We start from the raw sequence: 25300 nt of genomic DNA, 5'->3' as shown, positions 1-25300 counted from the left end.
ATATATATATATATATATATATATATATATATATATATATATATATATACAGTGGTGTGAAAAACTATTTGCCCCCTTCCTGATTTCTTATTCTTTTGCATGTTTGTCACACAAAATGTTTCTGATCATCAAACACATTTAACCATTAGTCAAATATAACACAAGTAAACACAAAATGCAGTTTGTAAATGGTGGTTTTTATTATTTAGGGAGAAAAAAAAATCCAAACCTACATGGCCCTGTGTGAAAAAGTAATTGCCCCCTGAACCTAATAACTGGTTGGGCCACCCTTAGCAGCAATAACTGCAATCAAGCGTTTGCGATAACTTGCAATGAGTCTTTTACAGCGCTCTGGAGGAATTTTGGCCCACTCATCTTTGCAAAATTGTTGTAATTCAGCTTTATTTGAGGGTTTTCTAGCATGAACCGCCTTTTTAAGGTCATGCCATAGCATCTCAATTGGATTCAGGTCAGGACTTTGACTAGGCCACTCCAAAGTCTTCATTTTGTTTTTCTTCAGCCATTCAGAGGTGGATTTGCTGGTGTGTTTTGGGTCATTGTCCTGTTGCAGCACCCAAGATCGCTTCAGCTTGAGTTGACGAACAGATGGCCGGACATTCTTTTTCAGGATTTTTTGGTAGACAGTAGAATTCATGGTTCCATCTATCACAGCAAGCCTTCCAGGTCCTGAAGCAGCAAAACAACCCCAGACCATCACACTACCACCACCATATTTTACTGTTGGTATGATGTTCTTTTTCTGAAATGCTGTGTTCCTTTTACGCCAGATGTAACGGGACATTTGCCTTCCAAAAAGTTCAACTTTTGACTCATCAGTCCACAAGGTATTTTCCCAAAAGTCTTGGCAATCATTGAGATGTTTCTTAGCAAAATTGAGACAAGCCCTAATGTTCTTTTTGCTTAACAGTGGTTTGCGTCTTGGAAATCTGCCATGCAGGCCGTTTTTTCCCAGTCTCTTTCTTATGGTGGAGTCGTGAACACTGACCTTAATTGAGGCAAGTGAGGCCTGCAGTTCTTTAGACGTTGTCCTGGGGTCTTTTGTGACCTCTCGGATGAGTCATCTCTGCGCTCTTGGGGTAAATTTGGTCGGCCGGCCACTCCTGGGAAGGTTCACCACTGTTCCATGTTTTTGCCATTTGTGGATAATGGCTCTCACTGTGGTTCGCTGGAGTCCCAAAGCTTTAGAAATGGCTTTATAACCTTTACCAGACTGATAGATCTCAATTACTTCTGTTCTCATTTGTTCCTGAATTTCTTTGGATCTTGGCATGATGTCTAGCTTTTGAGGTGCTTTTGGTCTACTTCTCTGTGTCAGGCAGCTCCTATTTAAGTGATTTCTTGATTGAAACAGGTGTGGCAGTAATCAGGCCTGGGGGTGGCTACGGAAATTGAACTCAGGTGTGATACACCACAGTTAGGTTATTTTTTAACAAGGGGGCAATTACTTTTTCACACAGGGCCATGTAGGTTTGGATTTTTTTTCTCCCTAAATAATAAAAACCATCATTTAAAAACTGCATTTTGTGTTTACTTGTGTTATATTTGACTAATGGTTAAATGTGTTTGATGATCAGAAACATTTTGTGTGACAAACATGCAAAAGAATAAGAAATCAGGAAGGGGGCAAATAGTTTTTCACACCACTGTATATATATATATAGTACTCAATTTTACTCTGTTTTATTATGACTTTGAATTTTATTATTACTCTTGTCATTTTATTATTACTCTCATTATCTCGTCAGTTAGTCTGCTAGTCTGGCTTCAGTCATTTTGGGTGTTTCAGCAGCTCTGAGCCAGCAGGTGGCACTGATGTGTGAACTGTGAAGCACATAGGAAAAAAAAAAAAAAAAAACACTGGGACCCCCAGGGTTCAGATGTGGGGTTCCAAAGAAGCCTATGTTGTTCATAGGGTCCTAGAGAGCAACTATACCAAATTTGCTCCAGATCAATCAAAGGGTGTAGGATTGTATTGGAGACAGACAGACAGATAGACAGACACACAGACTTTCTGTGTTATTGAGCCACAGTGGAATTAATTTGGCTGTCTTGACACTGATCAACAGAAACAAGACTCTTCAACGTCAAATTGAAAACTAACCGCTTCAAAGCAGTCTAAATTAACTGCAACAATCAAATAGAAAATAATCGATCACATAAGTATTCACCCCCTTCAAGTCAGTGTTTGGTTGATGCAGCTCTGACAACCATGACAGTCTGTGAGCTCAGATCTCTTTTTCTCTATCAGCTTTGCACATCTGCCCACTGCACTTTTCCCCCCGTTTGACTTTTTAAACCTGCTCTGTCAGCTTGCATGGAGATGGAGTGCAAACAGCCTTAATCAAGTCCAGCCACAAATTCTCAATTGCATTGAGTTCTAAAATCCAAGACATTACAATTGTTGTCTTTAAGCCCTTCCTGTGTAGCTTTGGCTTTACACTTGGACTCCTCGTCTGGCTCTAATACAAATCTTCTCCCGTGGTGCAGGTTTCTTGCAGATGGAATCAGGTTTTTCTCCAGGATTTCCTGTATGTTTTGCTGCATTCATTTTACCCACAAAAGTCTTCCAGGGTCTGCTGTAGAGAAGTATTAGAGCAAGATATTGCTCTGTCGATGCCAGTCTGATGTTTTCTTATGTGATGGCCTCTTTCCCACTTTTCTCTTTCCCTTTCAGTCTGATCTCTATTGGTTTATTAATCTTTCTTTCATGCCACCCACCCTTTCATTCTCCATCATTGTCTTATGTATATTGATGTATTTGTTGCCACCCACTCTCTTGCCATGTTTTTAGTTTATTGGTTTATTCAGGATGTGTCCTTCTACCTCCCAGACTGTAGCGATCTGAATATCACTCTGTCATGCCACCTACTCTAAAAATTGGTTTACTGATCACTGTTTCATGCTATGCTCTCTACATGCCAGTCTGTCATGCCACCTGCTCCATACATTAGTTTATTGATCACTGTTTCATGCCATTCTCTCTACGTGCCAGTCTGACATGCCATCTACTCCATACATTGTTTTATTGATCACAGTTTCATGCCATTCTCTCTATTTTACCCACACATGTCTTCCAGGGTCTGCTGCAGAGAAGCATCCCCACCAGCTGAGGCTGTCACCTGCACATGCGTCACCAGGTGAATGGTGTGTTTTAGATGATATGCAGTGTTCAAACATGGAGTATAGTATGATAGTCAAAAGGCACAATTTTAGTCTCATCAGATCACTAAAGCGTCTCCCAGCTGACTTCTTAGTCTCCCATGTCCCTTTTGTCAAACTGTAGCTGAGATGTTATGTGTGTGTCTGGGTGTTTGTTTTAACATTGCCCCTCTTATTGCCACTCTCCCATAAAGCTACAACTGGTGAAGCACCCGGGCAAAATTGTTGCTTGCTCGGTCTCTCCAATCACTTCCACTGTAGCTTGTAACTCCTTCAGAGTTCTCAGAGGACTCTTGGTGGCCTCCATCACTAGTTGTCTTCTTGCACGATCACTCAGTTTTAGTGTCCGGCCTGCCCTATGTGCAGACTTACAGCTCTGCCGTACTCTTTTCATTTCAGAATGAGTGACTGCTCCAGACTCCAGTGGATATTCAGTCACTTAGATATTTTCTCGCCTCCATCCCCTGGCTTCTGCTTTTCAGTCAGCTTTTCATGGAGTTGCTTAGAGTGTTCTTTTGTCTTCACTGTGTAGATTAGTCCACCAAACTGACTCACCACAAGGTGGACCTTCCATATACAGGGGCATTTAAACTGCCGTCAACTGAAACCTCAAACTCCAGTGGATTAATTCTGTGACTTGTAAAGCCAGTTGACTGCACCAGTTATGATTTAGGGGCATCATAACAAATGCAGTAAATGCTTCTGTGATCATCAATTATCTTGTGTTTTATATCTGTAGACCACTTTAGAGAGGTCTCCAGGGGGGTGAATACTTTTTAGAGTAGTAGCACAGTGCAGACGTGTAATGCAATCAACATGCCAGCCTCATTCATGTTCCTGGTGTCGCTGGAACAAACTGAGGCCCTTAGCTTGGTCCTGTCTAAGATGACAAATGAGGTCATTATGGATGACAGACACAAGCACTTTATTTCTTTTTAGTGGATGTCCAGCTCTAGCAGATTCACAGCTCTGCCCCTTCCAATTCTTAATGACTGATTTCACTGGACTCCATGGGATATTCAGTCACTTGGCTATTTTCCTGTCTCTGTCCCCAGACTTGTGCTTTTCAGTCACCTTCTCACAGAGTTTTTCGGAGGGCTCTTTTGTCTTCATTGTGTATATCAGACCACCACACTGACTGACCACAACTTGGACCTTCCACATACAGGGGTATTCAGCCTGCAATCAACAGAAACCCCAGACCTGTGACCACCATTGAACTAAATCTGTGACTTCTAAAACCAGCGGACTGCACCAGTGATGACTGAGGTAGACCAGCGATCTGCGATCACTTTGACATTAAAGAGTCTTTGTCTGTTGATTAGTGTTTAAAAATCCAAATTAAATCCACTCTGATTTATTGTTATATAAGAATAAGACGTGGAAACCTGCAAGGAGGTGAAGACATTTATATGGGCACCATGAACTGGTGCAAAGGCCCCTTTTTATTTGGTCTCTCTCTTTTCCCATCTGATGTTTCCCCTTTTATCACTCTTTCATGACTTTTATTTCCTCCATATTGGTAGTTTATTAGTTCAGGAACCAGCCCTCCCCTCCTCGAACCGCCACCTTACCGTGGTGGAGGGGTTTGCGTGTCCCAATGATCCTAGGAGCTCTGTTGTCTGGGGCTTTATGCCCCTGGTAGGGCCACCCAAGGCAAACTGGTCCTAGGTGAGGGATGAGACAAAGTGCGGTTTAACAGACCTCCTATGACGAATAAAAAATTTGGACGGCGTTTTCCCTCGCCCGGACACGGGTCACCGGGGCCCCCCTCTGGAGCCAGGCCTGGAGGTGGGGCTCGATGGTGAGCGCCTGGTGGCCGGGCTTGCACCCATGGGGCTCAGCCGGGCACAGCCCGAAGAGGCAACGTGGGTCCCCCTTCCCATGGGCTCACCACCTATGGGAGGGGCCAAGGAGGTCGGGTGCAGTGTGAGTTGGGTGGTGGCCGAAGGCGGGGACCTTGGCGGTCCGATCCTCGGCTACAGAAGCTGGCTCTTGGGACGTGGAATGTCACCTCTCTGAAGGGGAAGGAGCCTAAGCTTGTGCGTAAGGTTGAGAGGTTCTGGCTAGATATAGTCAGGCTCACCTTGATGCACAGCTTGGACTCTGGAACCAATCTCCTTGAGAGGAGTAACCGAAAGAACGAGATCGTGAATACAAGCGGCTGAAATGAGTTTTCTCCGCAGGGTGTCTGGGCTCTCCCTTAAAGATAGGGTGAGAAACTCAGTCATCCGGGAGGGACTCAGAGTAGAGCCTCTGCTCCTCCGCATCGAGAGGAGTCAGATGAGGTGGCTCGGCATCTGATCAGGACGCCTCTCTGGTGAGGTGTTCCGGGCACGTCCAACCGGGAGGAGGCCCCGGGGAAGACCCAGGACACGCTGGAGGGACTATGTCTCCCGGCTGGCCTGGGAACGCCTCGGGATTCTCCCGTAAGAGCTAGAAGAAATGACCGGGGAGAGGGAAGTCTGGGCATCTCTGCTCAAGCTGCTGCCCCCGCGACCCGACCTCGGATAAGCGGAAGAGAATGGATGGATGGATGGATGGAACCAGCCCTTGATGGGTAACTCCCTGACTGTCCCATTCTAATGTGCACCGGTGTAAAGACCCCTCTGACACTCCACTCTCTCTCTCTGCTAGTCTGATCCTTTGTGCTTTCTCGTTTATTGCTCTGTCTACACCAGTCTGATGTTTTCTTATGTAATGGCCTCTTTTCCACTTTTCTCTTTCCCTTTTGGTCTGATCTCTATTGGTTTATTAATCTTTCTTTCATGCCACCCACCCTTTCATTCTCCATCATTGTCTTATGTATGCTGATGTAATTGTTGCCACCCACTCTCTTGCCATGTTTTTAGTTTATTGGTCTATTCAGGATGTGTCCTTCTACCTCCCAGACTGTAGTGATCTGAATATCACTCTGTCATGCCACCTACTCTATATATTGATTCAATGATCACAGTTTCATGCCATTCTCTCTCCCTGCCAGTCTGTCATGCCACCTGCTCCGTACATTGATTCACTGATCACCGTTTCATGCTATTCTCTCTATGTGCCAGTCTATCATGCCTGCTATTCCATACATCGGTTCATTGATCCCTGTTTCATTTGTCACACACAAGCACTTAGGAGGCAACCAACAAGTCCTGAGGTGAGTGAAATATCGCAAGACAAGGGGTTAAAATCAAGTGTGATAGACGGCCGGCAGCTCAATCCGGCCGGGACGTCCCAGAATGGGAAGAATGGAGAAGGGCAGCTTTTCCAGGACACTGTCTCCCCCAGGACGCTAGGTGGCAGTTCCCCTGGATTGTAACTGTACCCCGGATTCCCTCAGGGCATCATGGGACATGGAGTTCATTTTCTCAGCCCTGTTGGGTGCCGTAGGTACCACCAAGGGGAGCTCATAAAGGACCTGGGGACTTCTACTTTTCCTACAACCCGGAAGTACTTTGGAGTCGAGGACGGAAGCCCACAGTACTTCCGGGATGCTTGAGAACTGATGATGTGGCATTTGACCAGGAAGAAGAGAAGGAGCACTTCCGGGTCAAGGAATATATAAAGGAATGTTCGAGCCGGAGTTGGGAGGGTGTGTGACGGAGCTGCTGGGAGTGGAGGATTATTGTATTATTGATTATTGATTATTTGTATTGGTGAATTGTGGCAATTGTGGTGCTATGTGCACTTTATTTAAGAAAAATAATTTAAAAATAATACTTGGTGCTTTTATACGTGTGTTCTGAACTTTTGTCTGTTGGGTTTCATGGGGCAACAGCGGCACCTAGCATCCACACAAGTATTAATGCCTCTCTCCTTTTTTCACCAGAGTTGCTGAAGAGAAGTAATAAAATAATTCCCTCACCTTCAACAGTTCCAGATTCCCAAAATGGCTCACATTTCATTTCATCACTTCCGCCTCCAACTCCCGAAGATGACATCACTTTCGGTTACTTTCCGATTATGTTACTTCCGGGCCTACCCTGATGATGTCACTTCTGATGACATCACCTCTGATGATGCCACTTCCATCTTATAATGTTATTTCCACTACTACTTCCTTCTGGTCGCCTTTTTCTATAAAAACTCACATCCAGTTTCTGTTTATCATCAAATGATATGATTTTGATCATTTTTTGTGCAAGATTGCCAGACATTATAAGGGGACAATTCCCCAACTCTTTTTTGAGTCTCGTGTTCGATCATTTCTCCTACACATGCCATTCTCTCTATATGCCAGTCTATCAGGCCTCCAACTCCATACATTGGTTCATTGATCACTGTTTCATGCCTTTCTCTCTACATGTCAGTCCAGCGCACACTGCAGTGATGGCATCCCTCCTCCTCCCTGAGTCATATGCTTGCTGCTCTAAGGGCCCCCTCCTGTCTCTCCCAGCCTAATGTCTACTGGTCACTCACTCCATCACTCTCATTATCTCTGACGACTACTGGTTTATCAATCACTATTTCTTGCCAGCCCCTTCTGGGGTGCTCTATTTTATGGTTCTTCATTCTTACTCTTTCATTACAGTCTCACATTCGCTGAAACGATCACCACTCCTTCCTATGTAGGCATAAACCATGTAATGTGTGAAGCCTGAAGTCACAATAAACACTTTCACAAAAGAGAGAAGTGTGCGCATTGCAACAGGTACACATGTCGTAAATGTAGGAAGGACAGCCCTTGCGTGTGTGTAAACTGTTAACATTTAAATTTGATGACTGCATATAGCACTGAACTTACCGCTCTGTACTCTTCTTTCCTCTGCATGTCCTGGAGTACAAAAGAAACATCACCATACAGCAACGTGGAGACTGGCAAGATCGGGGGAAAAAAAAAAAACATGTGGTCACTGATTACAACCACAAGATGTTATGCAAATGTATATGAATAATATGAATAATGTCCGTGACACATAGTTTTCCAAAATGTACTATACAGGTTATAAAATGAAAAATTCCAAATATCATATATACCTATGTCTCTGTTTTTTTGTTTTTTTTTTGACATCATAGACCATAAGGCACAAACTAATTCAGCGTGAGCAGGAACACTCAATAAAACTGAATTAAAAAAAAAATCAAGTGACGGTGAGATACGAAGAAGGCAGATTCACCAGCGTTTGTGTGTCTGCTTTTATCCCTCCAGATCAGAGAAGGTCCAGTTTCATTGCCTCAAAACACAACTCACATCTACAGTTATTCCCAGTTTCAAATAAAAACTAACAGCGTCAGATCCCTGAGTGGGGTGGGGTGTATGTGTGTACTGTATAATATTAAGAGCAGCTCACTACTGAAAACGGCAAATACAGGAGGCAGTGGGGATCAAACTGGGAACTCTTGAAAACAAGTCAGCAAATCTTATCGCTACGCCACGGAAGCTGTTGTATCATCCTTGAACCTTTTGTGAAAGTGTTTATTTGATCTTTAGACTTCAGGCTTCATACATTATATAGTTTATGCCAACATTTTTGGGATTAATAAAGTATCTATCTATCTATCTATCTATCTATCTATCTATCTATCTATCTATCTATCTATCTATCTATCTTTTCTCATTTACTACTAAAATATGAAAAACGTTTCTTTTCTAAAAATGTGTTTACACAGGTTATTGTAGAAACGGAACACACATTAAATGCATGTGTTCCAAATAACGATCTATTATTTCCACTCTAAAACTCCAGCACTTCACTCCCAGATAATCAATCAAGGCATGAGCTGGAAGAAGTTTGTGCATGGTCTTAGTCGGTGGGGGGATGGAATAGCAGGCTGCTTGCTGCTTGTCTTTATTGGAACATTTACAGGACAAAAGACGCTGGCGGAGAGGTGCGAACGGATTTAAGGTGGGCCAGATCTACAAGTTTTTTCGTAGGCTCTGGTAATTCTAGTGTTAATGTCAACATAAATGGTGCACATGATTATCAAGCATCAGAAAGTAGGCAAAGTCCTAAATGACTCACTTGACGCAAATTTGGTCCTACTCTTAGGAGTAGAAGTAAACACATTTGATCAATTTTTCAAATTTTAGAAACTACTTCCAACTCAGGAGTGGCCCTAACTCATTAGGATCTACCAGGAAATGACACATACATCTCAGGAAAATTCTGGAAATGCTGGATAACAATGAGCTTGTAAAAAGAGATTGATTTCAGGGAGATAGAATTATATTTGTAACAAATCTTGTACGTTACGTGATCGCTCCATCTACACGGAGAAGCCATGTGCTGTCAGCCAAAATGATAGTGTTGGTAACATTATGAGTGAAGTGTAGCTTTGTAATAGTGATGATTGGAGTATGTCACAACCAACCATTTCTCAAATTTTGCATCAAATTTTGAACACCCTTGCACAGCATGAGGTAACCCCCAGATTCATACATCACCCCAGCACTCCAGGGGAGGTAGTGTTAAAGCAAATTGACATGGACATAAAGGTCATTGCCCCAAGTGTGGACTCAAAATGCAAATTTGAATCCCAAGTACAGTATCAACACACAGCCGTATTGTACTAGCCAACATATTACCCTGAAGATGGGACGGGGTGGGGTGGGGCTGGATGGGTGATTGACAGCAAAATGTCAAACAGGTATGCAGGATTCTGTCTTCCTTCCATGAACCCCTGGAACATTTGCATTACATTTTACAAGCCTGGGAATGTCCAAGAAGGACAAATAGAGCTTTGCAGAAGATAAGAGGGGATTAATAAAAAGAGAGGGACATGGCACACAATTCTGGTGGAGAATCAGGAACACTGGATGAGTGAACATGACTTAAGAAATGGCGCCATGACTAGCTTCAATAAAACCATTACTTTACGAGGTGTTTCCTGTGGCCATGACAGCAGGACGGTGGTTCTTCTGAAAGTGCAGTTGTGAATCATTTATTGTTAAATAAACATGCCAGTTATCGGGCGTAGCTCTCATTTAGTGTGTGTGTCTCTGTCTTTTCATCTCAGCATTAATCTTGATGTTGTTGTGCAGCTGAAACAATTATATGCAGCTTTGTGCTGTCACACACCCATGCCAGACCAGGGGGTGGTGAGGTGCACTAACTGTTTTTCTCAATTCCTTGCAGACCATTCTCGAGAAATCCTGCTTCTGATGATGTCACTTTCTGGTCCTGGTGCTATCGATGATGCCACTTCCAGCCCCAGATGACATCACTTTCTGGTTCTGGCGCTGCCCATGACGACACTTCCGGTTCCGTTGTTATTGATGATGTCACTCAAGGCCCTGGTGATGTCACTTCCGGTTCTGGTGCTGCCGATGACATCACTTCTGGTCCCGATGACGTCACTTCCTCCACTGGCCTTTAAAGCCGCCATCTTACCTCCACATCATCAGTTCTGTTTTGGACTCATCATCTTGTAATCATCTCACAATAATTCCTATTTGCAGCCAAGGAACATTATACGGTTGGCTGCCCCAAACCTTTATGATGTTTTTGTGTTGCTCTTGTGACGGCGTGATATCCTGCTTTGTCATGTTTTCCTTGTTCTTCTCTGAATGTTAATATTATTATTATCTTTCTGGTGAAGCTTTAGCATTATTATCAGGAAACTACAAGGCGTCTCTACGAATACCACTTTGAGGTTCGAGGGAGCCATAAAATCGTGACATCTGTCATTCTCAAACATGACCTCCTAGTCGTCACTGGCAGTAGGTGTAGGACACTTCATAAGTGCTTCTCCTGTCCTACTCTGGGGAAGGCCAAATTCATTCCCTGGTCAGACTTTTAGTGCAACTCCTACAAGTAATACTGAGACGCTTGATAGATACGGGCACAGATCTCTGAAAAGAGGTTTAAATGAATTCCAAATATGAAACACAAAATAATCGATTGTACCCCTCTCCTTCCCAGTCTATGTATACTAATTTAACTCCTTGAGTGCTGAATATTTTTTTCGAAAAACTGTGGCAGCTGCATGGGGGTGGCTTCACGGTGGGCAGGAATATGTGGCACGCCGGCTTCCTAGCTGTCATCACGCGGCAGGTTGGAAGTGTGACGCAATCTGGTTGGCACCTCCTGTCATCATAAGTGGTGGTCCTCCCAGGTGAATGTTGCCATTGGCGCATCAGCTACATGAATGTGTTCAGCACCACAGTCAGCTGGGGAGCGGTCAGCTGATGCCGGTACCTCACTTTCGTTTTCGATCTCCATCTCCAGATCACTTACTTCAAAATCAGAGTCCAATTTAGTGATAAGATGCAAAACGTCACCTGCGGAGAATTTTACTTCTCACATTTGCTTTGGTCTCTCACCCGAGGTCAATGCCATTTTAGAGGTTGATTGCTCTTCGCTACTCAGGCATGCGCAGGAAGCAGAGGTCAAATCAACAAAGCTAACTTTCCTTGTAGCGAAGAGAGTCAAACTAAAATGTAATGGCGAGGATTGTCGCCGTTTAGGGCTGACTATTGTCCTCTACCCCTGAATCTCGACAAAAGTAGACATCCGCCTTGAAAGAGTTAACGGTCTGATCCAGTTTGGGACCCTCTCTTTTCTTTCCCATTCTGATTCCTGCTGGGCTGTGAGTTGCTATGCCACGCTGCCTTTGTCCTCTTTCTCCCAGTTGGGTGTATTTTGATATAATGCCCTCCTCTTCATGCATCCTTAGTATAAGTTTAAGGTCCTATCCCTTTTGTGCCCCCTCCTCTCTCACCCATTTAGATGCCCACTGGTCTATGAATCGCCATGTCATGCCATCCTCTCACTCTCCCTTTCCCTCTCAGCCTTATCTCATTTTTTCTGCCTCTTTTTCTTTGTTCCTGGACAGTTTTCCATGATTGCATTGTTCCTGCTTTTCCAGGTCTCCTTGCTCACATTTTCACCGTGTCCCCACCCCGCCACCCCATTTACCCTAGTCGATGCTCTCTGGCCCCCAGTAAGCAGTCAGATGAACATTGGCTAGGACTCCACACGAGGGGGTGAGCGGAGTGGCTGGCAGGTCACAGCGGGTTTCTCAGTCTCGCTTGAGAAATTGAGTCGGCTCGCTAATGAGAGCCGTTCTGTTCACGCGAGTTTATTTTTCTTCCTTAACGTGTCACCGGCGAGTAAATTGGTTTCTCTGCATATTGCGCGCATAATAACAAAATGGCGGCCCCCCTAATCCAAGCTCTAATTCACTTTCCTTGCCGGCAGCATGCAGCCTTCTCATCCATCTCACTTAAACGCGGCAGCAGCCAGCCTCGCATGGAATTGAGACATCATTTTTATTATGTTGCATCTGGCAAGGTTTCTAAATTATTTAGCTAGGGTATTAGAAATTGATGTGGGAGAACTTTGTTTCTCTGTGTAGCCTGGGTAGTGGAATTAAGAACAAATTATATTCAATAAGAGAACAACAAAGGCCATCCTGATCGGCCCTGGGCGCCGGCGGTGGTGGTGGACTGTGCCGCATGAGACTCTGACCTCTGGGGGTAAAGGCTGATGAAATTACCTCTGTGGGGTCATTCTAAAAAGTCTGTGCCCCTCTTCTTCTGCTGCAACAGGGTACAGATCCATCCTCTATGTCCAAAGTGTGGGGTTTATGCCCATCTCTTTGGCTTTCTAACACAGAGTAACCCTGCAGGTGTGCCACTTTGCTCCAGTACAACAGTTTTAATGGTTAAGAAAGAGCGATGAGGGGCTCACCAAGAGGAAACCACGAGAGGTCACATTAGACACTCAGGACTAGCTCTGCTGCCTAGTAGTCCTCGCACGACATGCCCCTGTCGTCACCATCTTCTTCCAGAAATATTAAAATGAGAGCTGGCAGGCTGGTGGGAGACACAAGGACGCCGAGGCAACAGGAGAATTGAAACCTTAATATCCCGAGCTGACCTGCAAAGGGCAGCGTCATCCGTCCAATTCCGTCATTATTTTTTCTTTTTCCCAGTAATTGAGGAGCTGCCTCATGACAAAATGAAATCACAATTGAAAAATACCAAATGTGGCTTGCCTTGTTTGCAATATTTCTCCATGATTAATGCTCGCCTGCTGGCCTTTTGACCTCCCAGACAGATTTATGGACTTTACCGTACAGTTACATAGCTTTTCTTTGTACATACATTTCCTGGACATTGATGTATGTCAGAGAATGGAGTCTGAGGCCCATGTTCAAACCCCCCCCCCCCCACAAGCAAACTCTTAGGTGCCGCAATGTGGGAGAGACAAAAGAACAATAAACAGGTGCTCAGTGACTCACGTTCTGTCTGCAAGAGTAACATCTGCACTGCACACTTCGAGAGCAAGGAGATGAACATCTGGGATTAAAGGGGCACTGAAAATGGGGCTGGCTGGGAAAAGGTTGATGTTTTCAAAGGGAATTTGCACTCGGGGACACGTCCTGGCTGGAGTGAACTCTGTCCACCTGGTCTTCGTGTTGACTTTCACCTGGAAGATTCAGCTGCCTTGTCTGAACCTGATCGACACTGCACTTAGTGTGTGTGTTCACACGTCACGTGTACATATGGGGGGGTCTATTTGTGTCCAACTGTATGTGTGCATAAATTTGTGTCTAAGCGGGTGTTTGTATATGCTATCACAAGAATGAGACTTAGACATCATGAAGGCTTTGGGCAGCCACCCGTATATTGTTCCACGGCTGCAAAATGAGTTGTTTTGAACAGAGATGTTCACAGATGTGAGTCCACAACTGAACTGATGCTATGGAAGTAAGATGGCGGCTTTAAAGGTCAGTACAGGAAATGACGTCATCGGGGTCGTAACCAGAAGTGACGTCGTCGAGACCAGAAGTGACGTCATCACTGGCATCGGAACCCTGCGGGATTTCTCATTAATGGTCTGCAAGAGAATTGAGAGAGACAGTCAGTGCACCCCTCCGCCCCCTGGTCTGGCATGGAATTACTATCATTTAGGTCATTCAGCTGTCTCCCAATCGCACGTGTGTGACAATGCATTTATGACATTTCAAAAGTCTGTCCAACCATCAATGTATTAACTACCCGGCCTGTTCAGTGGAGTTTGGGGTCATGGGGGTATCTCAAAAATATTCAAGCCCTGCAAGGGTAGAACAGCCCTGGGTAGGTCAACCCATAAGAATGAAAAATCAAAAATGAGATCTCCTTAATATCCCTTAGATGTCACACATGCATGCATTGGAGACGGTTTACAGGCTCAAATAATGTTGTTTCTCAGCCAAGCCAGAGGTTGGCGCTGTCATCTAACGATCTCTCCCTTTCTACCCTTCCAGACTAACCGAAGATCCCCTCCCAGTAAGGCCGCATTCAAGGCTTAAAGGCCTGCCTCTTCCACCTCCCAGAGTCCTCCTCCTCATGACCTCACTTCCACTTCCGCTCCCTGAATTCCCACCTCTTCCTGTCTGCCACAGCCTTCCTATTGTTAGTCAAGTCAGTGGAGTCCAATCTGTGAAAATTTGTTTCATTTTGTCAAACATTCAGTATATAGGGTGGCCATCCCCAAACCCTTTTCTACCTCCATTGGAGACATCTTCTTTTGTCTCGTGCTTCTCAGATTTTTCTCCTAGTCTGTTATTCCCACCAGTGTCTCCTCTTGAGTTTCAGCAGAGATCTCAGTAAAGTCACACAATGGGCTCAGATTCCCCAAGTAGTGTCTTGTCATTTTGTTTTTTAGTTAGAAAGCATTTGCATTGTGTGCTGAATAATATACAATGAAATGTATGGCCAGTTGTTTGTGGTAATGAAATACTTTACTATGATTAGAAAGCTGCAGTCTTTGCCTCTGAATAATACCGTTAGTTGCAGTAATTTATATTCCTGTGCTTCAGTTACATCAGACTCATTCTAGAAGAATGGGAAGGCAGTTTGGCATAGTGGTCAGGACTTTGGCCTTCAAACCCTGAGGTTGGGGGTTTAAATCCCACTACTGACACCAATGTATGACCATGCGCAGGTCACTTTGTCTGCCTGTGTCCCAATGGGAAAAAGAAATGTAACTGACCATAGCTCTTATGTTGAAGTCACCTTGGCCAAAGACATCAATCCAATGATACCTCTTTGAGGGCTGAATATTTTTTCCAAAAAGCACAGTTTTCTGAAAACAACACAAGGTTTCTCACCGAAAACAACATAGAATGTCAGTTGCTGTGTGTTGTGGCCACTGGTTCACCAGGAATGTGCGGCAGGCTGGCTGCCAAGCTGTCTTTGGGTGGAAACCACAGTCACGGTCACAGTGCATCACAATCTGATTTGTACCTCTTGTAAGTGGCGTTTTCCAAGGCGAACGTTACTGTAGGCACATCGACTACACGAACATGTTCAGCACCACGATCAGCTGGGAACCAATCAGCTGATGCTGGTACCCTACATTCGTTTTTGATCACGTGTTATCAAAATTGGAGTCTGCCCAGCGATAATATGCAAAATGTCGTCCACAGAGTATTTTGCTTTATGCATTCGCTTTGATCTCTCGCCAGATGTCGATGCCATTTTTGTCATTGTTTGCCCCTCACTATTCACACATTCACAGGGAAATTCCGTCAAACCGATGAAGCTAACTTTCCTTCTAACAGAGAGAGTCCAACTAAAACATAACGGCAGGTTTTTGTCACCGTTAACACCGCCAAACCCCTCCTTTTGACAAAAGTTGACATATGCCCTGAAAGAGATAAGTAAAAAATTGGAAATCTTCAAAGAGATTGAAACAAGACTAGAAAGAGATCTCACAAAACCTAAAGTGCTTTTCAAACCAAATTCTCAGTTCTGACTCAGTTGTATCTCAGGTCTCCTTTTTGTCTAAATCTACTTCTCCTGAGGAATTTTAGGAGAAACATCTGTGGCAAAGTTTATTCCTAAATGAAACTTAAATGAGAATCTCTTGTAAGTCTCACAAGCCATCAAAGATCAACCTATGAGGGGTAAAACTTTTCTAAGGGCCCAGGCCATCACTGATCTCTGCACACCAACACTCACTCGCTCACTCACTGGCTGACGTCTTTATCCAAGGAGACTTACAACATTTGACAGATACAATTGGTTCCAATTCTTTTGTATTTGCATTTGGAGCACAGGCAGGTAATGTCACTTGCTCTTGGTCACGCAGTGGTGTCAGTAGTGGGATTTGAACCCACAGTTTCAGATTTTGAGCTCCAAAGCTGTAACCACTATGCCACACTGTATTCCTTCCCTTTTCTTATTCCTCATCTTATTTCTGCAACATCAGGCATACCATAAAAACCAACTCTGGACAGGAGGGCCACAGCAATGAAGGGCCTACTCACGAGTAAACCAACACTGGCCCTCGGGGAATTGAAGCACAAATACGCCAGAGAATTGGAAAAGGTAGAATGGCATCCATCAGGAGAGCTGTTGTGTACTTTGATTTGATTTGAATCCATTCTTGTTACTGAGAAAGAAAATTTAGAATTAAGGTGCGTCAGTCTTTCCAAATAATAAAAGTATGATGCTAATAGAACTATAAGAAGCGCGACACTTACATATTAAATAAGAATGTGCTAAAGATAACTGAACAAATGTAATCTAATGCAGATACTAAAGCTATAAGAATATAATTTCTTTATAATTAATGTAATGTACTGAACTAACTTTTATTTAACCCTTGATATTTTATGAGCAATGTGTGTGAAAAAAGAATGAGGAAATGAGCATTGTCTAAAACCACTGAGTTGCATACACCCTATAACCATTAGGACAAAACTTGCTATAACTGGTCTTATGTACGTGTAAGTTAGCAGAAGTGTATTTCTTAAAATTGTGAAAGTACTGACCACTTTTTATCTGTAAAAAGCACTGTGTGCTCCTACATGTTAATAATAATAATACATTACATTTATATAGCTCTTTTCTCAGTACTCAAAGCACTATCCACACAGGGAGGAACCGGGAAGCGAACCCACAATCTTCCACAGTCTCCTTACTGCAAAGCAGCAGCACTACCACTGCACCACCTGTGAGGACAGGGTGTGACCGCAAGCTATAACGATCTATGTATGACATCAAAATGAACTGCCGTGTTTTTTTCTTTTTTCTTCTTAATGAACTTGAGTATTAAAGGAAATCTCGGCTTCTTACTAGCAGGCTGACGGTTTGTAGCACTGGAACGTGACAGGGTCTGCAGCAGCCTCCTCTCACCAAGAATAAAAGAAATTGATTTTTATTTTATATTGGTGTCCGTTTCCTTGTTGTTCCCGACTTTCAGCGTCCACATTACTTATGGCACTGGTTAAGTATGATGGTTTCCATGTTGATCAGACATATAAGTAAAAATTTAACTAAGGTACTCAACACACGTGACAATTCTGTCTGCAAACTGGGCCTGCACATTAAATAATCCCCTCTGAGGCAAGGCACATTTTTTCTTTAAGCTATTATTCCATCCTTTTAAAGATTATACATGAATAAGGCATGAAATGTGTATTGTCAACGGGAAAAGGAGAGGAAAAGTCTGTAGAAAAAGTTGGGGGACCACCCAGTTTAATGTAAGAGTATAACAAAGAGAACTTAAATTAGTTCTCGGGGGCACAACAACAGAACATAGGCATAACAAGTGCCCGGTTAGCCTACGCAGCTACTCTAATATACTGGCACTGTTGAGCGGACTACAACCTGGACCTGCATGTTAAATAATGCCATCTGAGGCAAGGCACATTTTTGGTTTCAGTTATTATTCACACTTTTTAAAGACTATACATGAATAAGGCGTGGAATGTGTATTGTCAATGGGCAAAGGTGTGAAGGAGTCCGTAGGAAAAGTTGGGGGACTAACTGTGCCACCCGTTTTAATGTAAGAGTTCAACAGACAGAAAATTGGCATAATAAGAGCTTGGTTAGTCTATATGGCTTCTCTGATAATCTGGCTCTATCGCGTGAGACAGGGACAGGGTTAGGGACAGGGACATCTCTCATAAAGAGGGTCTGTCTCCCAAATGTGACTGCTCCTTTCAGGGATGTCTGCATTTATAGGGCTAAACTGGAAGGGGCAAAGCTCAGTTGTCCCCACTGGGCATCTTCTCAGTTCTTTGTAGGGAAAAAGAAATGATAATGTTAGTGAGAGTGCCCCCTCTCACCCCAGAACACCACTGCAAGTATCAAAAGAGTCCAAAAAAATGATCCTTAGATGTCCATGCATGACAGTATGTAATTATAAAGGTTTCTACTTAAATCAAAATTCTTTGTATTGCATGAAAATGCTGTCCTTGCAATAGTGTCACGTGAGGCAGTCACCTAAATGCCTTAAACTCCACGTCACCCCTGCCTATAACTACTGCTGCGTGTGTCAGTGTAAGATGACGTATCCACATATTGGTACCTGTGTGTGTGTGTGCATGTCATATCCATGTTGGAATGCCCAAGGTTGTGTGTGAGGACATACGTATGTGTGTGTGCATGTGGATGTGTGCCTTGTCAGTGTGCACAGTATATGGATGTATGCACACACGTGTCTAACAGTTAAGATGTGTGTATTCAGTTTCAGTTTATTTTTGACACAGAATGCACTGAGAAGTTCACAGGTAAATGCAGTTATAAAGTATAAAAATGGCTAATTACATACTGCGCACTGTAATGTGTAAATGCATAAAGTCACAGGTTTGTTTCAACAGAAGGCCATTTGACAACTGAGGAGATGAAAACAAAAACTTCATTCAGCAGCATCACATGGAGAAAATTAACCTCTGGGGGGTTCACGGTCAGTTATAATGGAGAAAGTCAGAAATAATGTACTGTATGTGCCAGAGTGTGTTAGAGTGTGTTACAACAACAACATTTATTTCTAGAGCACATTTTCATACAAATAATGTAGCTCAAAGTGCTTTACAGGATGAAGAAAGAGAAAAAAGACAAAATAGAAAAAATAAAGTTAGGTGATATTAATTAACATAGAATAAAAGTGAAGTCTGATGGTCTGGGAGGACAGAAAAAACAAAAAAAAATCTCCAGACGGCTGGAGAAAAAACAAAATCTGCAGGGGTTCTGAGGGCACAAGACTGCCAGCCCCCTCTAGGCATTCTACCCACCATCAATGACCTCAATCAGTCCTCATGGTATTCAGGGTTCTCATGGAAGAATTTGATGATGACGGTCATGTGGACCTCTGGCCTTTAATCCATCAATGTAGGGACATCATAGTGCTTTGATCAGGTGGTGGGGGGCGCAGGTCAACACCACAGAAACCGGAAAAAAAACAGCAGAGAAAATAGGGGTCATTACGGATTACAGAGTCACCATGAATTATAATGTGTGTTTTACTGTGTGTTTGTGTGTTACAGTGTGTGTGTGTGTTTGAATACTGCTGTGTGTGCATGCAGATGTCAGTGTGTGTCTAAGCACTGGTGTGGGAATGTCATTGTTTTCCCTTGCTCACCTCATACTCCTTTTATATAGTATAGGCTTTTATATAGTATAGTATATGAAAATATACTTACTGTGTAATGAAAATGAACAAAGGGGTATCACATATTTGTTATTGTGTACATGGCAATCAATTTTGGTTCAAATGATCTCTGTGGAATCAGCATGGTTCTTCCCCTGGTCTTTGTTTTCTTTTGTTGAGTTGATTTAATTTGATATTTTCCATGTGTTGTTTTATTGATTTTCCTATGTAAATGCATTTATCAGTTCCTGTCCTTTATTATCTAATTTATTGTTTTTCTGGTTTGTAATTGTTGCGTCATGTTTGTAGTTGGTAAGTCTGTAAAGTTAGTGCTAAAAGTTATATTAAGCCTAAGGGGGTGGGACCCCCCGAAACAGCAGCTGGATACCACCACCTCCCTGTGTTACCTCAAAACATTTTCTGAGTGCTTCATTTGTTGTTCTTCTGTTTCTCTCATGGATGTCATATATATATTTCTGAAAGATATTGTAAGTTCTCTTTTGGATTCTTTGGTTTACGGCTTCTCCTCTTATTTCTGGATTTGAATACTGGTTTACAGATTTAGATTTTGCATTTTGTCTTTTTCAATTTTCTTCTGGTTCATACTTTTGAATTATGTTTGAATAAATTGTGTTATTATTGAGGAAATTAGCTTTGTTCTTTGCATTAGGAGTGTTTGTGATTTCGCTGTCTCGTCTTTCTCAGTTTGGGTGTGCTGGCTGCAAAGCCTGCTTCTTGAGCTTTGAGACCAGCCTTACCTCGTGGCACTGTCAGTCAATCAGTCAGTCATTATCCAACCTGCTATATCCTAACATAGGGTCATGGGGGTCTGCTGGAGCCAATCCCAGCCAATACAAAGAGCAAGGCAGGAAACAAACCCCGGGCAGGGCACCAGCCCACCACAGCTCATGGCACTGAGGCCTACTTTATGTTCCTAAGCCTCATTCTAGTTTTCAGGCCTCATTTTTGCAGTGGGAGTTCTGATTTCACTACAGTAGATAAAACATAAAACAATATGATCAAAAAGAGTCAACAGTCAAAAAACAGGAAGGACAGATGTTTAATATGATTTATTTATTTATTTATTTATTTATTTATTTATTTTTCTCAGTTCTATTGGAGTTTAATACAATTTATTTATTTTCCTGTGTTGTTTAACATTCTTTTTAATCTGTCTTATGTCCTATTACCCAGCATTACTTTGTTTTTTAAGGAATTTACTTATTTTCTCATCTTGCCTCTGTTGTGAGACACAAGAAAGAAAGCATCAGAAAGACATCAGAAAGATTTATGTAGGCAGAGACGTGGTCAGGAAAAGCAAAGGGTCAAAATTTTGAAATCAGAATAACGAGGCAACCATGAATCAAAGCGACAAGACATGACACAAAAGTCTAAGGCAAAGCAAAGTCAAAACCAAAAATACCACTAGGGCCTACTGGAAGAGGAAGATAATCGCACTAATAGACATTTTGGAATGTTATGTATCTACCAAGAGATAATGCATGGTGTGCGCGCTGCCACATGTATAGAGTCACCTCCTTGTGATCATCAGCGTGATAACTGCTGCCATGTGATGCTACCAGCAAGTGTCACATAAACAAACAAATTCAAGAAGGATCCACAAAGAAATTTGTCAAACTAAACTAGAGTAAAAGCTTAGAAACTCTTATATCAGACTAATTAACAGAAACCACACAAAAACACATATAGAAAGAGCTTAATATTACAAATATACTGCCATGTTTGCCTTATCTGTGTTAAGTATTAGTCTGAAAATCCAAATGAAAATAGAAAATCCAAAAGAAAAACACAATACTTGTAAAACCTTTAAGTACTCCAATACTCGACTGATGGGTCTCACTTCTGACTGGAATTCTGCAAGTAGCCAGAAGGAGGAGCCAGTGGCGATGACATCAGCATGACCCCACCTCCTGAGGCTCCACCCATAAAACACAGGAAATGGAGGCACATTGTAAGGCACAGGACTCCAAAAAACATATGATAAGTGGAACTAGCAGCAATAACACAGCAATGAGAAAAATAATAACTCAAAGTTAACAAAAAAAACAATAAAACATAAAATAAACAAAGGTTCAGACTTATACATTACATCAGGAGGTGTGACGCATAGCGTCACTGTCGTGAAAACTGAATAAGGAGAAAACAGACATTTTAGTGACTGGCAAAAATGGATATAATGAGGGTATTAGAAATAAACTTGATCCACTAGGCTTAAAAGTCAAGGCAGAGGTGAAGAATTTAGAGGTATTTATTGACTCTGACTTAAATTTTAAATCACATATTAATCAGAATACCAGGACAGCATTTTTCACTTAAGGAATACAGCAAAAGATAATTCCCTTATAACTTTGCAGGATGCTGAAAAATCAGCTCACACTTTTGTTTTCAGTCAGCTAGATTACTGTAACGCACTCCTCTCAGGACCACCCAAAAAAGACATCGATCGATTACAACGAGTATAGAATGCAGATGGCAGAATCTTAACTAGGAAAAAAAAATCCGAGCACATCTCTCCAGTTTTGATGTTACTACATTGGTTACCTGCGCTATTTAGAATTGACTTTAAAATACCGCTTATGGTTTACAAAGCCTTAAATCATCTCGCTCCATCTTATATTTCAGAATGCCTCTCACCTTACACTCCAAATCGTAACCTTAGATCTTCAAATGAGGGTCTGCTTAGAATTCCAAGAGCTAAACTTAAAAGAAGTGGTGAGGCGGCCTTCTGCTGTTATGCACCTAAAACCTGGAATAGATTACTGAAAGAAATTCGCCAGGCTAATACAGTGAAGCACTTTAAAAAACTGCTGGAAACTTTATTTTCACATGGCTTCCTCATAGCTACATTTTAGTGTAACCCTGATATTCTATATATGCATTTGATTTTCATTTTTAGCATGGCCCTGCAATCCGTACTAACCCCTACTATTCTCTGCTGTTCTTTTTCCAGTTTTCCGTGGCAGTGATCTGCCCCCACCGCCTGATCAAAGCACCATGCAGTCCCTACATTGATGGACTCAGTCTTGTGAACAACTCGCTATCTTTAAAAATACCTTTTTGTAGCCTAGGCACATTACACAGGTGGCTGCTCCAAACCTTTATGATGTCTAAGTGTCGTTCTTGTCACAACACATACTGCCTTCAGTCCTCACAGGGTCAACCTAGTGGACTAGAAAATTAGGCCTTGAAGACTTTTCTAAAAAATTCAGAGACTTGTTGGCCGGGGTCTCCAGGACTCTGACCACATTTGTATACTCATATGTGATGGCTCTAGATTTAGCCAGTGATATCGTCTACTCTTACATTTTGCCTTGTACCTTGTACTATTGCGTTGTATTCCTGAGGCGGCCATGACAGATTGGTTGTCTAGCTCTGTGAAGAGGATTACTGGTGTTCTGTTTTGTGTGTTGGATTGTATGTACCCCATTTTGAGATACCCATTGCACTCAACCGGCCTAGAAAAGGGGTCTCCCTCTGAATCACCTTTTTGAAGAATTCATTTTTTTCCCTGCAATAGTTTACCCGAATTGGCTTTCCCAAGCCATCTTCCATTTTTTTTCCCCCTTACCAGGGTTTTTTATTTGGGAGTTTTCTTGTCTTCTTCGGAAGTCATGGTTTGGGGGTGTGGCTGCCAAAAAAAATCAGGGCCTGTTAAAGTATTCCTTGTGTGATTTTGGGCTGTACAAGAAATAACTTGCTGTTGCTGCTGAGAAGAATTCTGGGTTATGAAAAGCTGCTGGCGCTGCAGCCTAACTTTGCCTTTTTTCCCCAATGTTGTTGACTGCACATTAAAAAATGTCACAAATCTTCCAGCACCGTCCCAAGTGTCAATCAGAACTGTAGGCACTCAAGGAAGGGTTACAAACTCAATGGAGAATCTCGACCCACTGTGCCTACAACCATTCAATCCAGACGCCCAAGGGCCTTCCTTAAAACCCCAAATTGCCCACCAGCATGCCTGACACTTTCATTTAAAGGGATGTAAAAATCACACCTGCATATTATGGGCTGCATTTGCAGCACTGATTTATGACTTCCTTGGTTTCACAGCGAGGGAACCAGAAACTTTACAGTCTTGTGCTTCAGCCTGTCATTGAGTTGGAATACTTCTGAGTATATGAAATTTCGTTCTTAATGTATTTTTAAAAAGGACGTCAGTGAGGAAACAGCTGAACAATAATAAACCTCCATTTTTTTTCTCACCGCTGCAATTTACTAGGCTTTACAGTCACAAGAAGTCATAATTAAACTTTTCAAGTTGTATAGTGTATGTATGTGGAATCTGAAATGTGTCTATAGGAAGGCCAACTGCGTATGGCGAAGACCCATTACTGTTTCTCATTATAAAGATGAAACAAGACCACCAGAGGCAACCCCACGTCTGTTACAGTGCATCTGTTGTTCTGGTTTAACCAGGGTTGCGTCCCTGGCTTAGATAATTTTTTCTTTTTATTTATATTGTTTTTGTGTATTTATTTAACTCTTTCAGGGCTGACATTGACTTTGTTGAAATTCAGGGATAGAGGACGGTAATCGACTCTAAACTGCGACAAAACTCGCCCTTACGTTTTAGTTTGACTCTCTTTGCTTGAAGGAAGGTTACGTAGCTTTGTTAATTTGACCTCGATTCCATGAGTAGTGAAGAACAAACAGCTTCTTAAAATGGCATCAACATCTGGCGAGACTAAAGCAAATGTGAAAACCAAAATACTCTGTGGACATTTTACGTATTATCGCTGAATTGGACTCTGACTTTTTGGACTCTGAGTTTGATGCATGAGATCTGGAGATGGATATCGAAAACAAAAGTGAGGTACCAGCATCGGCCTATCGATCCCCAGCTTATCGTGGTGCTGAACACGTTTGTGTAGCTGATACTCCTACAGCAGCGTTCTCCTAGGAGGACCACCACTTCTGATGACAAGAGGTACAAATCATATTGCATTACATTGCGACTGCCACCATTGCCCACCTGCTGTGCGAGGACAGAGAGGTAGCCAGCCCACTGTGCATTCCTGCTGGTCATCGAGCCGCCCCTACATAGCCACTGCTGCCACTGATGCCGAACGGGCGCCTAAGGCAGCCACAGCATGTAGCAACAGACGTTTTATGTTGATTTATGTGTGAAAGCAGTGCATTGTGTGCTGAGTTTTTTGGAAAAAATATTCAGCCCTAAAAGAGTTAATATGTTGTTGTGATTATGTTATATCTAATGTTTCTTTAAATTATATGTCCCTTAGGGGAGACACCTGATGCATCCCAGCACTATTTAAGAAGAAGTCATCCTTACAATGGCTGCTTTGGCATTGACGTTTTTGGTTTGTTCTTACTTCCTGCTTTTGGATTTTGTCATTTTAAACCTTTAATATTCACACCTCTTTATACATAAATGGTGGCTCCGAGACTAGGGATCTGTGCTGGCAATCGGTTCGAATCCCATAAACACTAGAAGTGAGTCCACTTTGTTGGACCTCTGTGCAAGGCCTTTAACATTCAATTGCTCCGTCCTGGGTATGACGTTAATCTGCATCCAGCCCAGCAAGGAGGTCCTCCAACTTACAGGGCAAACTTGGGGGTTGGCAGTCCAGCCACTGTTCCAGTGTGGTGCTGAGGTGTCACCCGCTGCACTCGGATCTCAATCCAAATCAGCACATGCTCCCAACATCCTTCTCTCTCTTTATGCATAAGTTTTGGTGCTCATTTTGCTTTTTATTCATGCAAAGTCTACTTCTCATGATGGTTTTCATTACCATGTTTGTTGTTTTCATGTTGTAATAGAAATAGAGTGGACAACAACGAAG

The sequence above is a fragment of the Erpetoichthys calabaricus genome, chromosome 3 (assembly GCF_900747795.2).
Source record: "Erpetoichthys calabaricus chromosome 3, fErpCal1.3, whole genome shotgun sequence".
NCBI lineage: Eukaryota > Metazoa > Chordata > Cladistia > Polypteriformes > Polypteridae > Erpetoichthys > Erpetoichthys calabaricus.
The sequence above is the reverse complement of the archived record's forward strand: the minus strand, read 5'-3'. Positions refer to the sequence as shown.